Genomic DNA, 16063 nt, shown 5'->3' on the forward strand with positions numbered 1-16063 from the left:
ACAACAAAAAAATCCAGAAAAATGCATTTCAAAAGTTATAAATTGATTTGCATGTTAATGAGGGAAATAAGTATTTGACCCCTTCGACTTAGTACTTGGTGGCAAAACCCTTGTTGGCAATCACAGAGGTCAGACGTTTCTTGTAGTTGGCCACCAGGTTTGCACACATCTCAGGAGGGATTTTGTCCCACTCCTCTTTGCAGATCCTCTCCAAGTCATTAAGGTTTCGAGGCTGACGTTTGGCAACTCGAACCTTCAGCTCCCTCCACAGATTTTCTATGGGATTAAGGTCTGGAGACTGGCTAGGCCACTCCTTGACCTTAATGTGCTTCTTTTTGAGCCACTCCTGTGTGTTTTGGGTCATTGTCATGCTGGAATACCCATCCACGACCCATTTTCAATGCCCTGGCTGAGGGAAGGAGGTTCTCACCCAAGATTTGACGGTACATGGCCCCGTCCATTATCCCTTTGATGCGGTGCAGTTGTCCTGTCCCCTTAGCAGAAAAACACCCCCAAAGCATAATGTTTCCACCTCCATGTTTGATGGTGGGGATGGTGTTCTTGAGGTCATAGGCAGCATTGCTCCTCCTCCAAACACGGCGAGTTGAGTTGATGCCAAAGAGCTCGATTTTGGTCTCATCTGACCACAACACTTTCACCCAGTTCTCCTCTGAATCATTCAGATGTTCATTGGCAAACTTTAGATGGGCCTGTACATGTGCTTTCTTGAGAAGGGGGATCTTGCGGGCGCTGCAGGATTTCAGTCCTTCATGGCGTAGTGTGTTACCAATTGTTTTCTTGGTGACTATGGTCCCAGCTGCCTTGAGATCATTAACAAGATCCTCCCGTGTAGTTCTGGGCTGATTCCTCACCGTTCTCATGATCATTGAAACTCCACGAGGTGAGATCTTGCATGGAGCCCCAGACCGAGGAAGACTGACAGTTATTTTGTGTTTCTTCCATTTGCGAATAATCGCACCAACTGTTGTCACCTTCTCACCAAGCTGCTTGGCGATGGTCTTGTAGCCCATTCCAGCCTTGTGTAGGTCTACAATCTTGTCCCTGACATCCTTGGACAGCTCTTTGGTCTTTGCCATGGTGGAGAGTTTGGAATCTGATTGATTGATTGCTTCTGTGGACAGGTGTCTTTTATACAGGTAACGAGCTGAGATTTAGGAGCGCTCCTAATGTCAGCTCATTACCTGTATAAAAGACACCTGGGAGCCAGAAATCTTGCTGATTGATAGGAGATCAAATACTTCTTTCCCTAATTAACATGCAAATCAATTTATAACTTTTTTGAAATGAGTTTTTCTGGATTTTTTTGTTGTTATTCTGTCTCTCACTGTTAAAATACACCTACCATTAAAATTATAGACTGATCATTTCTTTGTCAGTGGGCAAACGTACAAAATCAGCAGGGGATCAAATACTTTTTTCCCTCACTGTAAGTAATGAAAGTTGAGGAAGAATGACTATTTTGTCAATTAGACTTGGTTTATAGTTGTGAAAACTTGAAAAATTAAGTTCAATTAATATGTTTTTCAGTTGACTTAACTAAAAATTCTAAATGCTTATTAATTGATAGAGTACGTTGGCTCAATTTACTGCATGTTATTTCAACAGTGAGTGAACTTAACACTTCATGTTTGCTAAACTGAGTCAAAGCAACAAGATGACTTGACTAAGTCACGTTGCGTCAACAAATAATTTTTACAGTGTAGCAGTTACATTTATGATTTGAAGAAATGTGGCTTCATTTTTAGTAAGAGGCTCAACTGAGTGTAGGTCCTTGTTTTGTGAAAGTATGCCTCAAAGCTAACCATATTGTGACTGCAGTTCACCATTGGTCGTTTGAAAATATCAAATAGCATGTGCTCTCTCTGGTTGGTTCCCTGACTAATTGAGGTAGAAAGCAGTCGTTTGCCCTCTAAAACATTTCTACTACTGCTTCTGTAGTCTCAACTGGGCTTTCCCAGTCAATGTTAGGAAATCTAAAACCCCATTATAACAGCCACTATAGCCCAATTGAAAAATCGTTTAAAGTGGTAATGTTATCTCTGAATAACTAGTTGTGTGCAAGTTTCTATCAGCTACTTTCAGAGAACAAAAGTAGTGAGGGAGTTCAAGGGTGACGATCTCGAGTCATTGTACATTTTCCCTGCATGCTTTGAAGACACGCGATACTTATACTACACAATACTTCAGGTCCAAGTTCAGAACCGGACAGCCGTCTTTAGACTCTTTAATAAAGGCAACCTAAATTAATCAGTGGGCCGTAAGTCTGGGTGTCAAATAAGCACCTGGGCCACAACAGGAGCGTAGCCATGGGTGGGCCTGGGTGGGCATGGGTGGGCATGGGTGGGCCTGGGTGGGCCATGGCCCACCTACTTACCTCTCAGGTCCACCCAATCAGAGAGTGTAAAATTTCTCCCGCGTGTTAAAAAAACATTATAAATACAAGATTCTGAAGCAATAACGTGTTTCGGAAAATCACAGGCTTTATTCCAAAGCATGGGGGCTGGTTCTTTTCAAGTCTAATGGTTACATTTTGGCTAAGTTATGCACAAGCAGGTTATAACTGGCTGTGGTAAATGTTTTTTTACGTAGTGCATCACACCATGACAACTGAACAAATGTAGTTGTGAACGGAGTTCCTACAAATGGTGAAACAAAATTATTTGTTGAATTATTTCAAAAGACGAGAAGAGAACTATCAGAACAGCACATTACACAACCTGATAAATCACCAACTGCATCGGAAGAAACCAATATAAGCACTGCTTTGCATCCACAGGCCAGTGTTGAATTCGGTAAGGAAACATTTTACTGTCCCTCGGATTTATAAGGAATGGATGAGTCACCTACACGGCCAAAATTGCAGGCATTTGCTTTAATTTGTGTTAAATCCCAAAGTTTTTCATCACAGCGGTGGTATGAGAAGTATCGCTGGATGGAATACAGCATAGCCAGAAATGCAATTATCTGTAGATATGCAGGCATTTGTTCTGATTCCCACACCGAAGAAACATTCACTAAAAATGGTTTTAAAGATTTTAAGCATTTGAATCAGAGCCGTTCAAAACATGAAGCAAGCAATTGGTACTGTCCATCCGAAGGTTACAGACAAAGCCACACAGAAACATTTTTAATCGGTTAAATCGGGATTCCAGGAAGGCTTATTTGAGAGGAATTGTGATTAAAGCTGTGACTGACATTCTGATGTACTGCACAAAGCAGTGAATTCCAATCAGGGGTCTCAGAGAAGCTCTAAATAAAGGACATTTCTCTGAGCTATTTAAAGTAAACATGATAGTGAAATACAAACCTGTGTTGAAGAACTCCGCAAAAATGCAACACTATGAGCCCTGATACTCCAAAAGAGCTACTGCTTTACCATCACGCACACCTCATCACAGGGTACATTTCATGACCAGCATCAGTTCAGTATAGACCAGTGTCTCTATGGTTACCTTGTCCCAGTACAGACAAGTGTGTCTCTATGGCTATTATTATTATTATTATTATTATTATTATTATTATTATTATTATTATTATTATTATTATTATTATTATTTCTTGGCAGATGCCCTTATCCAGTGCTATACAAATTGCAAGAATACAGTTAAGGCATCAAATATTACAAATACAAATTTACATTGTACAAAGCAATTCAAAATATAATACATTTTACAACTTCCAATTTACACAGGTAAGTACAGTAAGTTAGGTCATACATCCTGGAACGTAAAAGCTAAGTGCTGTCAAGATGTAAGGTCACAGTCAAAGGTTACGGGAAAGGGAGCAAGGGGGAAATCAATCAATAATACAAGTATTAGTAACACAAGAAGCATGATCAAATGCTGTGAAGTGCTATCTTCCAGGGAATAAAAGGACTAATACGTAATATTACTAATGGTTACCTATGTAGAAGCCCCAGTATAGAACAGTGTCTCTATGGTTACCTATGTAGAAGCCCCAGTATAGAACAGTGTGTCTCTATGGTTACCTAATCCCAGTATAGACCAGTGTGTCTCTATGGTTAGCTATATAGAAGCCCCAGTACAGAACAGTGCGTCTCTGTGTGTAGAGTCACAAACACACAGAGGGAATTCTAGATGGGCAGGAACCAGAACCCTTGGATGATCTAGAGCAAGAGAGGGAGGATTCCCCTGTTGTGAGACGCTCCTAGAGATATAACAAGGGTACACTTCCAGTAAGCTTAATAGAAGGGTATTTACAAAAAATATGCAGTGTATTGTCATTATAGATCACAGACCCCTTAAAAGGTATCCTGAAATTGCCTTGAATGTTTTGATATATAACCTGTATTAATTCAGCAGGTTTTCAACAGGGGGGATACTGTAAGGGATACTACTTTGTTCAGAATACGGTATTGTTACATTAAGAACACCAGAGAGGTCTAATGTAATGGATGGCTTCGCAAACCAACTGAATTACTGAATCGCCTAACCTGCTGTCCAATCGGAATGTAGCTTTCTCGAGAAAAAGGGTGGGCTGTAGTTCGGGAAGAGTAGTCGCCATGATTAGTTGAGTGTGCAAATTGGAGCTGTGTAGTGTGCAGAGGAAATAAACATGTTTTTTATATGAAAACAATGAACTTTGTTTTTGAACACTGGCCTGGAATTGTGTATCTTTTCAGGTTTTTTTTTAGAAGAGACTGTTCTAGGTGCAAAGTGAACGGGACCCGTGTGACACGCAGTTACGGAGAGCCCGCGTTGAACTAAGATGACTACAGTGAGATTTCCTGGACAAAGCTCGGGCAAAGGATAGCGCAGGGTGCACCTGCACCTGAGTTTTTGTCAAAAAGCATTGTGATCAGAGAAGGTAAAAAGGGAAAAACGCAAGTAAGCAGCAATAGCATTTTCTTTCTTTGAAGCATAGCATGACCATAGTTTTTCTATTGTATAAGTATCTTGGTGTAGGGGTGTCTCGCCTGTCCTGTAAGATTCGGGAGGGTAGGAATAGTTTAGTTATCCTCTCTGTTTACTTTTTGTGTGCCCCATTACTGTTAGTTCAGGTAGCCATTGTGAATTTAAATCTTGAACCCTACTTTGCCAAATTAGGTCACAGCTATACTTCGGTATGTAAAAAAATATATAACGCAGGATGGGCACATACCTCAAATTTGGGGGGTATAGGGACAAACTGTGTTGGGGGCGCGGACTTAGATCCTTTAGTTTCTCATCCATCCAAGATATCTAGCTTAGAACCCCTACAACAGCAGGACATTTACTAACTCCTCGTTACATATGGTTACCTATGTAGAAGCCCCAGTATAGACCTGATGCTGATGAAGTGAGGTCCGGGGGAGCTGGGGGGCTGCGAAAGTGAGGTCCGGTGGGGTCCAGGTTTCCTTCTTTGTTACCATCACTTAAGTTTACAAAGTGATCAAACACAAAGGCTTCTCTGACATTGTGAAAGTGTTTGTCCAAATCAGTAGGCAGTGGGTCCTCAGCCAGTCCAGGTTCAATCACAAAATTAGGGTTCTCAGTAAGAGTCCAAATCAAAAACGCAAGCAATCCTTAAAATATATATATATATATATTAACACAGTCAAAACCACCACAATCTTTCTACCCAACAAACAAGGAGAGCGAGGTAGGTCCTTATATAGTAAGTTTTAGAACAGTGGGTAATTTAAGATGGTTCTTGTGATATATCCTTCCCAACAAGAGCGCAGGACTAGGACACTGTCTTGTATGAGTGTCTGTTAGGTGGATGAGGAACTCATTGGCTGAGATTCAGATAATTATTACAAAATAAATTTTTCAGCACTTCCAAATCTCACAGCCACTGCAAATCTCGCAGCTGCTGTTTTATTTTTTCAGCAGTTGCACTTCAGGGCCACCGTAAGAAAGAAACTAGGTGTAACTCAAGTAACAGAAAGGTTGAGTACTTGTATGGTTTAAACGGGTCCACTGTGCCATCCTTAATGGACAAGTTTTCGGTCCAGAAATGTACCAGCTGAATGTCTCCATCCTGCCATCGGCTCCAGTGCGTCTCTTCAGTTTTCTGTGTCATTGTGCCCGCACCGTGTGAGTTCACCCGTGCACATGTTGCAGCAAACTCTCCAGTGTAAATTCAATGTAAAGTGCTCCTTTACTTTCCACGGGTGAAGCTGTTGCCTCTCTCAAGGTTTTTTCTAGTAGCTGCGCCCCAGGTAGACCCAAGTAATCGACGATTAATTACATTTTAAGATTTTATTCGATTTTAATCAACTTTATCGCTAAGTCGTTGGAAGCCCCGCTGTCGCTGAGTACTACTGTATCTGTAAGTGTGTTTTAATGACGAGGCGGCTAACGCCAGATGGTAGGTGATTGGATGTCGTACCAAATGTACCGCTGCAGCACTGGGTCATGAACGTCATTCAAGGTTCTTGTAGTTTTCATTGCCTTCTCGGTTAATTGCGACAATCCACAACCGAACTACATTTCCCACATTTTCTAATGTAATAATGATTAGTGTAAAATATAATTATTATCAAAATCCTGTCAATGTAGTATTTACTTATAGAGTTCAAATATTGTATATGCACTGTGCGCCCAAATTGTATTTCACACTCGCACAACATTATTTTCACTCACAAATTCGAGCATAACGCTCACACTGTAGAGCCCTGGGTTACCTATGTAGTAGCCCCATATAGACCAGTGTGTCTCTATGGTTACCTATGTAGTGGCCCCAGTATAGACCAGTGTGTCTCCATGGTTACCTATGTAGTAGCCCCAGTATAGACTAGTGTGTCTCTATAGTTACCTATGTAGTAGCCCCAGTATAGACCAGTGTGTCTCTATGTTTACCTATGTAGTAGCCCCAGTATAGACCAGTGTGTCTCCATGGTTACCTATGTAGTAGACCCAGTATAGACCAGTGTGTCAGGAGAAGAAAATTGTTGAAAATATTGTCAATTTGTATTATTTAAAACTGTAACAAACTTTGTTATTTCTTATTTAATTTGCACTCACTGTCACTCAATGTTTTGTCAATTTGCTGCATCATTCAGGCTTCTAAATGTGCTGTATTTGAACAATACCACTTAAAACACATGAAATACAGAGTATTCAAATTCCAGCTGCCATTTGGCCTGAACTGTAATACTCATTATTAAGAAGTCACACACATTGAGTGACATTGCCTTCAAGAATCAAAACATTTCATAAACATGGAACCATCGATCTTCATCGATTTTTACCAATCATTGTTTCATTATCAATTCACATCTGATTCATATACTCCTGAGCATTCTGAGGCACAACGTGAAAAGTAAATTTTAAAATCAAAAGTCTGAGAGTAGAACATCAACTGGACTAGAATCTCAGCCCTCATTAAAACAACAATCCATTCAACAATAGACTAGTCATAGGCAGGACCATACTGGACTAGACCCAAAGAGAAACAGTTCCCACTGACTAGTGACTGACTAATGCAAGCCAGCTTGACTACTGTATAATTAACAGACTTCTCACTACGTTTGACACAACATTTGGCACAATGTGACAATTATAAGTCTAACTCTATAATATAGTCCATCTAATAGACCAGAGACACACTGGTCTATACTGGGGCTTCTACATAGGTAACCATAGAGACACACTGTTCTACTACAGGGGTCGATCTTAACGCGAGCCCGCTTGCCAATGGCTAGTGCAGCTCGCTGCGGACCAGTACAGATTCTCTAGAACTAGTCCGTGTGGCTAGTGCATATTATCTTACGTTTTACAGCTGTTACGATTTAAATCCTCAGATTTTTCCTCGGTGCGCTATTCGGTGCGCTAGTTTCACGAATGCGTGCAACTGACAATGTGCCAGCGGTTGCGTTCGGTTTGTGTCCTCCAGCCTAACTCCGGTAGTATTTTATGTAGAAATGTTCTGGAAACGATCGCTACTAGCGCACGTCAAGATGTAATCGAATGTACCACTTGCAGCAGACAACAGAGGCAGTCTGTGGAGTGACCAGAGCATCATTAAACGTGAGTATAATCCTAAAACAAAGCCAAAAGACAAGAAAACGTGTGTATCAATCCTTAAATACAGTTGCATAGACCATAAATAAGCTACGTTAAAATACAAGTAAACGTATAGAGTGATATTGTGCAGTTAGGGATGGGCCATTTGGTATAGGGGGGGGGTACTGGATTAAACTGAAGAAACCTTGTACATAAATCCTTTAACACAGTTGCATACACCATAAATAAGCAACACCGTATTTAAGTCAATATATAAGCAAACATATATGATATAGATAGTGATATTATGGAGCTAGGGATGGGCCATTTGGTTTGTTGGGCGCTCACTATGGGTCGACCCTGGAGAGCTGTGGTGCAGGTGAGCGTTTCTCTCTCCTTATTTCCCTTTCTTCCTTTTCACTCTCGTCCTTTCTTGTGTTTGGTTTCAGCGCAGGGCACACACCCTGATTTCCAGTAACCATTCTGAACCGTTTTATTTTATTTCTCCAGGTATGGTGAGGACAATGACACTTTTAAAGTGGAGAGTTTCCCCAGCAGTGGCGATGATGACAATAACTAAGGAAGTGACGAGTGCCACAGAGAAGGTGACGTCAGACTACCACTCGGGCTCCACCTCGGTCTAAGACAGCAGCACCTGGGATGCCCAGCACGCCCCCCCCGCCACCCCACACACACACACACATACACACACACACACACACACACACAGTGTACCGGTACTGAGCCAGCACTGTCCCCAGTCCCCTGGATCCAGCGATAATATAGAGAGCACAGAATTCAAGTGAGAAAAGTAAATTCGGATAATTGTGAAAGTCTACAGAAGCCCCCGCACTGCGACTGTCTGTTTACTCTGATGGTGCTCAATTCATGTTGCCGTTCTAGACAAGCGGCCTGTGTCATTAATGCTGGCTGAACACGGCTGATCGTGGCACAGAGCGCCAGCAATTGTGAAAAGGCACATTAAATGGTTATGGTTCCTTTCATCGCTTAGCTGGCTTGCCCTGTGTGATAAATGTCTGAGCTTTTATCGAGATCATGTATTCTACAATTTATGACAGTTGAGCAATAACATATAAACTGTTTTGCAGGCGCCTGATTTTGTGTGCCAGCCTGTTCCAGCATGGCAGCAGCTACCCAGGAATAAGTGTGTTCTGTACATAGCGTAGTGCTTTGCCAAACATAGTGCATTGTTTCTCTGACAGCAGATGGTGAAAGTTATCTAATATGTAAACATTGGTACAGGATTAAGTTAGTAACTCAAAGGTGTTGCCCTTTGGGTCAGATTGCAACACAAGTGCAGGATACGCACTAAATTGCAGCCTAGTATATAATTTCCTGGGGGATTGTACACACCTGGGGCTTATACCAATCAATTAGCAACAAACAAATGATCCGGAGGTCCGATATAGAGCAGAGGAACAGCTTTCCAAAGCCCAGTGGGTCATAGGGAACATGTTGCCTTTGTGATTGAAAGATGCTTCTTAAATAATGCTCAATTTGCTCTGCTTGTGCAACCAATGCATATATTGTTAGAAAGTGAAATTGATACGCGGGATACTCATTTTGCTGCCCTTATCCTTGTAGAATTAGTAATTCGTGTTCAGATCCTTTATGGAGAAAAAAATATGACATTCAATGTGCATCAATTTACTCCTCTGGCCTCAAATGTCAATAATTGGGGAGCCCTGTGAGCACATTCTGCTTCTTATTTTGAAAATGGAAATGGAAAGCTTGTTAAGCTGTTGAGGTGCACCACTACACAGTTAATATGTTTATGCTGTCAAAGACTCTCCATTTAGCAATCTACACAGCATTACTGAGAGGGTATCGAATTTCTGTAGCAAATTAACTGAACCACCAGTTTTTTTTTAAAAAGGAAAATTAATAAAATCGTCTTGAATGGTTCAAAAACTGTACTCCTTGGTTTAAGTACATTTGAAGAAAGAAAAGAATGAAATTATTAGAAGGGAAACCACAAAACTTGAGACAGGGGTGACAGGTAGCGGTGATCTGGGGAATCCATGCAGCAGGTCCGACAACGAGACACTTGGCACCGGCAGCACATGCTTCAGTGCTCTGGGAGTGTTTACAGCCTGTGAGTTTAACACTTCATGACCGACAGCTGCCCTTCATGCCAACACAATACACATCAACAATGACTTTCATCACCATGTTCATCTGGACACTCTGCACTCAGGGTGGGAATTATTTTGATTTTATTATTTCCATTTTGTATGTATTTCTTTGTAATATCTAAACAGGCACACATCAAACTCACAGATCAAATCAGATTGTTTTCATGTATATTACATATATATGTAAGCATTATTTTTATTCTTCGTTTCCAGAATCCAGCGGACAGTATACTGTGACTCAGACTCCATCAGTGAAATCTGTTCAGCCAGGAGAGACACTCACTGTGACCTGTAAACCCAGCAGTGCAGTGTATATTAACAACATCCTACACTGAGACCAACAGAAAACTGATTTATTTTGCCACTACCCGTCAGTCTGGGATCCCCATTATAGTGTTGGGCTGTGGTGAATGAGGGCCCAGAGTGTGAGCCATCTCTGAGTGACTGTGCTACACTGCTCCACAATATCACAATATGTACTGCTGGTCATAGCAATACAACAATAACAATACCCTGCACACAACACATGCCCTTAATAAGGTCCTTCTCTGTCAGAGGGCAGCCTGAGACACGTCTTGGAATCCAGCATGACTTCACTATTGACAAATAGTACATAGATTAAAAAAAAAAAGTTTCTACCTACTTTAGTCAGCTAATGTGTCACCTCACCCCTTTCTAGAAAATAAAATGATATTTGTTACATCAGTAATACTTGCATATCATATGAAAGAGGGAGACTGGGACACAGATTAATCTGATTAGACATTAGTATTAAACTGGGATCTCTGACAGTGGTAAAAATAGAAGAAAACCAGGAAAGTGTCCCACCCCTATCAAGTCCCACCTGTGTTCACAGCTCCCAACGCATCTAACTTTCTGTGACAGGATTTGGATGAAGGAAGCTGCTCTGCATACCTGTCCTCCCCGAGGTAACTGGATTTAAACTGCATTTTAGGTAACTTTTGTTTAATCATGCTGACAATGGATTTTATGTATTTTTTTCTTTGTTTTTATCCATCTTTAAACTATTGTTATATTATGATTTGTAACGTACAATAGTTTTAAAAGTCATCTGTCTAATTGCCACTTGGTGAACGGGTAGTTGGGGTTTCTTATTTGAATGGTTTCTTTTTTGGAGTTGAGTTGTTACAATGATCACGATTTGTTTTCACATTTAGAGTTTGGTTTGTAGTGTGGTTTATTTGTTTATTTTACTTCACTAACCCCAGTTCGCCTGTGGCATTTAAGATGAATAATTATTGAATCGTTTATTGCATATCCTGCTTTTATTCTTGGATTTTTGCTTGTAATAAACTGTTAAACATTTTGTACAATTTATTCCGTTCTCTGCTTACTTTTATTTGATTAAAAAGATCTTGTAGGGGGAAACCTGAGTTGTGCGCATTATATCTAAAACTATTTGGGCGAAACGAGTGGCATGGTCAGTAATTTAGCCAAGGGTAGAGTGTACACATCAGCCACCTGGTTACAATTATTATGATGCACAAGACAATATGAATTATTGTGAAAAAAAATATATAGAGAGTCTGCCCATGATGACATCTGTCTAGGTCACTCACAGCAATAATTGCCCTCATAGAAATCTTGCACAGCGTCAGGGGTGGCGGCGGGGTATGGCTTGGTTAGGCTACAGCCCCACTTTAGCACCACCATGGAACAACCAAGAATATCACCGAGCAGAATAAGTGCCAGCCAGTTCCATTTGTGTCACTGCGTCATTGCTGCGTGAGCATGCAGTGTAGTGATGCAGCGCATCACACATTACACTGATCTGAGTCAAATTAGTTAACGCTAGCTAGCTATGTAAGTTGGGAAATTGGAACATTGTTAGCATTATTATGGATCGATCCAACCACGACAACCGGCAGATTGTGCTCCTTTGAAAACGTAAATGCCGAGTTTGAATATATTTTAAATAATAGGGTCGATTTGGAAACTGTGCTGACTTTGTCGTGTTTTGTGTGGCCTCGGCGGCCACCTCTTGTGCTCCGTTAATTACTGTAGCGCTCTCTCTCTCTATCTGTCTCTCTCTGTGTCTCTCTATATCTTTCTTTGTGTGCGTCTGTGTGAGGGGAGTGTGATGCGTGATGTACAATCCGCTGGGTTTGCCAGACAATGTGAACGACTTTAAATAGCATGCATAGTAATTATTGCCTGAACTCAGTAGTAGTGACCATCCATGTCTGTTGCTCTCGATGTAATTTTGCGTGTGAAAAAAGGAGTCAGTGCAATCGTCTAACCCAGTGGTTTTCAAACCGGTCCTGGAGAACCCCCTGCCCTGCTGGTTTTTGTTCCAACTGCAGCGTACATTTTGTTGTCTCAAATTTGCATAGTAGTTATGCTAATCAAATATAATTTTGCTTAGCAACACGAGTTGCTTGATTAGCAACTTAAATTGGTCTACCAATTATCAAAAGTGGTGATTATTTGTTCTCACACAAACCCGCAGCGCAGCCAAGTACTCGGATATGGGCGTGTCTGGTGTAATTGGAAAGCTACAGCCCTGCCCTGTATGAGTGACAGACCCGCTGGCCAATGAGGGACGGGATTCGGGTAACAGGGCACGGAGTGCGGGCCGCCTCTCGGGCGTCACAATAAAAAAAAAAAAATATGCGTATCTTAAAGGGGAGGTACCTCAGCATTGCTTATACGCATTTTTGATGCTTGATTTGGGACGGAAAAATGTATTTTAATGCATCGCAGAATCAGCGAATCGATGAAGAAAATACATCGCAAATGGAGGTGAATTTGTCTCACATTTTGCGATGTGAACCCTGACAAAATGTTCACTGCAACTGAGGTCTTAAATTGCTTAATTGAATCCTTAATTGACCTAACAAAGCAATATACCATTCAATTAAGTAATTAAAACCTAAATTGGAACAAAAACCAGCAGGGCAGGGGGTACTCCATGACCGGTTTGAAAACCCATGATCTAACCCATAGCAGCCTAATGCGTGGTATTTCTAGCTACTGGGAAGGGTGCTATTTTATTGTGTATGTATTCACACTGAAATTCAGACGTTGCATTACGGGTTCGCCATCCCTGCCATAGTGTGTGTGTGTGTGTGTGTGTGTGTGTGTGTGTGTGTCAGTCCGACAGAGCAGAGCAGCGGCTGCAGCTGCGTGATTTCCAATGACACCGACACGTTCAAAAGAACCGTAACGTCGGAGCTCATCAATACTACAGTCTTTAATCATTTAGCACCGGGGCCCGTTTAATACCGGGTTGGTACACAGCCCTTCTCATGGCCAGTGAAGCAGTGTTTTTTTTTCTTATCTAGTGAAGTGAATGTGCTAACGTTACTTAAAGGTTAAGCTTTCTAGCTGACGTTTTATTTGCGAGTCTACCAGCTCCTCACTTTTGCCATGTTCAGCTTCGCCTATCATACCTGGTGTTCATGCTTTGCAAGAAATGTGGCCATTGCCTCTCTGCTTCTTTCGATTCCTTTTCCTCTCTGTCCCCTGATTTTTGCCTTTGGTGAGGCATTTTGACTCGCTAGTCAGTTTCCGCTTTGCTGAGCTGCAAAATGCACATCAGTGTGTTCCGCACATCTGACTGGCCAAGTGTTTCGACCGCACCATTTTCACAATAACAGCGTGGGAGTGGGGTATCAGATGTCCCACTGCGTGAGGCTTCCTCTAGTTCAACTGCGTGTTGAGCTTTCTTTTCATACTTTCCCTACCATGGAAGATACTCTCAAAAAGTGGATACAAAATATTTGGTGTGAGCAGTTCAGCATAACCCCTCATACTATCGTCTGCAGTCGCCACTTTCAAGAGGAAGATTTGAGTGAGCCTAAGCTCCAGGCTAAACGGTCCCGAATTAATAAATTGGACAGTTTACTGTACAACCATGATAATAAGAAATCAATTCTGTACAACATGAAAAACAGGACAAAAATCATTTCACTGATTCTAGGATTTTGAAAATGGGGCGGGGGCCATAAGGAGGCCATGATTATTACAGAGAGGTCTGCTAGGGGGGTCTGGGGGCATGCTTTTAAAATTGGTTTTAAAAACTCAGTTTGTAAGTCAAGATTGAAGCAAATTACAAGGATAAGCTGGGCTATTCATAACAATCCAGCATTAATGTACCACCATATTTGCTACCATTTGCTAGTGACAAATGTATTTTAAAATGAACACAATAGACAACGGTGATGCCTTCTTGCCATGAACACAAGACAATACAGACAACTTTTCCACCCGCCTCACCCCCAAAAGTGCTTCAATATGGACACATTCCTTGAGCATGTGTTCAGTGCAAGAGGGAATGGTATTAGTGAACAAAATAGGGTCCCCTTAATATGCAAAAATAAAGAAAATGCCTGACTGGAGAGAATGGGTACACAACTCCCCCCAACATCACTAGAATGCATATTTAACACTGTATGTTAAGAAGTACCTTTTACAACAAAGTGTTATGACCTCAAACAAGTATTTACGTGCAAAACAAAATCTATGTATTAATGTCTGAAAAATAAGTTATGAGTGTAACATTCAATCCCTGGACCCTTATGTAACATTATATACTGTGCAAATATATACAAATAGGTCAAATAAAAAACAGCAATTATTTGTTCAATACATTGCAAAAAGGTGCTAAAATGATTTACCAAGAAAAGAACACAAAAACTTGTGAGCTAAAACATATTTTTTTAACAATCAATAACAAACAATAAATAACATTAACGATTAGTATTATTTTTACTAAAAAGAAAATCATATTTGTTTTAGTTAATATGATTAATGTATATAAAAAGTATTTACTTTGAAAAACCACACTATTAAATGAAAATACATTTTAACACTATAACAAGGTAATATAGTACAAATATAACTGAAGAAACAGTAACAGCTAAACACTCAAAGATAGAGGAGGAGCAACCTCCTCTGCCTCTGTGGACCAGCCTCCTCTGATGTATGGTAACCCTAAACTAGCTATCACCATTCATCAAATTGTCAGTGTCATAGCAGAAATAAAATCCAGCACAGCAAGAGTATTTCAATGGTCAACTTACTGCGCACTGTCTGGTCCTGAGACTGACCTGCAGTGCGCATTGGAGAGCAGAGCGCAGCAGCAGGTGTGTTTGATCCAGAACTGCTCTCTCGCACCTCTATGCACCAGCCTCCTCTGGTATGTAGGTAGGTAGCAGTGGCCACACTGAACACAGGGCCCGATCTGTAATCAATGTATACCAGTGATGGCACCAGTGACTTTTCTAGTCTTAAACCCCCCCCACCAAGAATTGGGTCTGAGTTCATGGTCATTGTGCTTGTACATTAGTGTATGCGTACAGTTACAATTTACAGTATCCTTGTATGTGCTCGCTTTGCTTTGTGGAATGATGTTCGTTGCTTTATTGTTGTGTGTTTCAGATGATCATTTTATCATTTTCAGAGTTAACATAACTAAAGATTCAGCAATAATTTGGTGTTCATATGTGTGTAGTGTTATCGCTATTCAATATAGTGTGCCCAGTGTGCATAATGAGAAACATGTTCAGCTCATCTGCTCTGATGTTATGGATATCAAAAATGTCAACCCTCCACAGACACACACACACAGAGACACAGACACAGACGCACTAATAGGGACAAATTTTACTCCCTCAATAAACAGGCGGACAAGGAATAATCAGGACCTGATTTAACTGAAATAATACCAAAAAAGTTTATTGAGCTACAACGAAGCGCTCCGGAGATGGTCACTGGGCAAGACACATCTAAAGTTTTTCTAAAGAACTTGCTATCATATACAAGAGGACTCCCTTTGGTTTCTGGGCAACTAGATGTTGGTAATGAGGTACCTCAAACTTTAACAAACACGTCTCCTGTGTCTTACATTATGTTCTTTCTATGTCCTTGGATGAAAATGTTTTTCTAAAAATCACCTGCACAGAACTACTGTAC

This window comes from Amia ocellicauda, chromosome 12 (genome assembly GCF_036373705.1).
Source record: "Amia ocellicauda isolate fAmiCal2 chromosome 12, fAmiCal2.hap1, whole genome shotgun sequence".
Classification (NCBI taxonomy): Eukaryota; Metazoa; Chordata; class Actinopteri; order Amiiformes; family Amiidae; genus Amia; species Amia ocellicauda.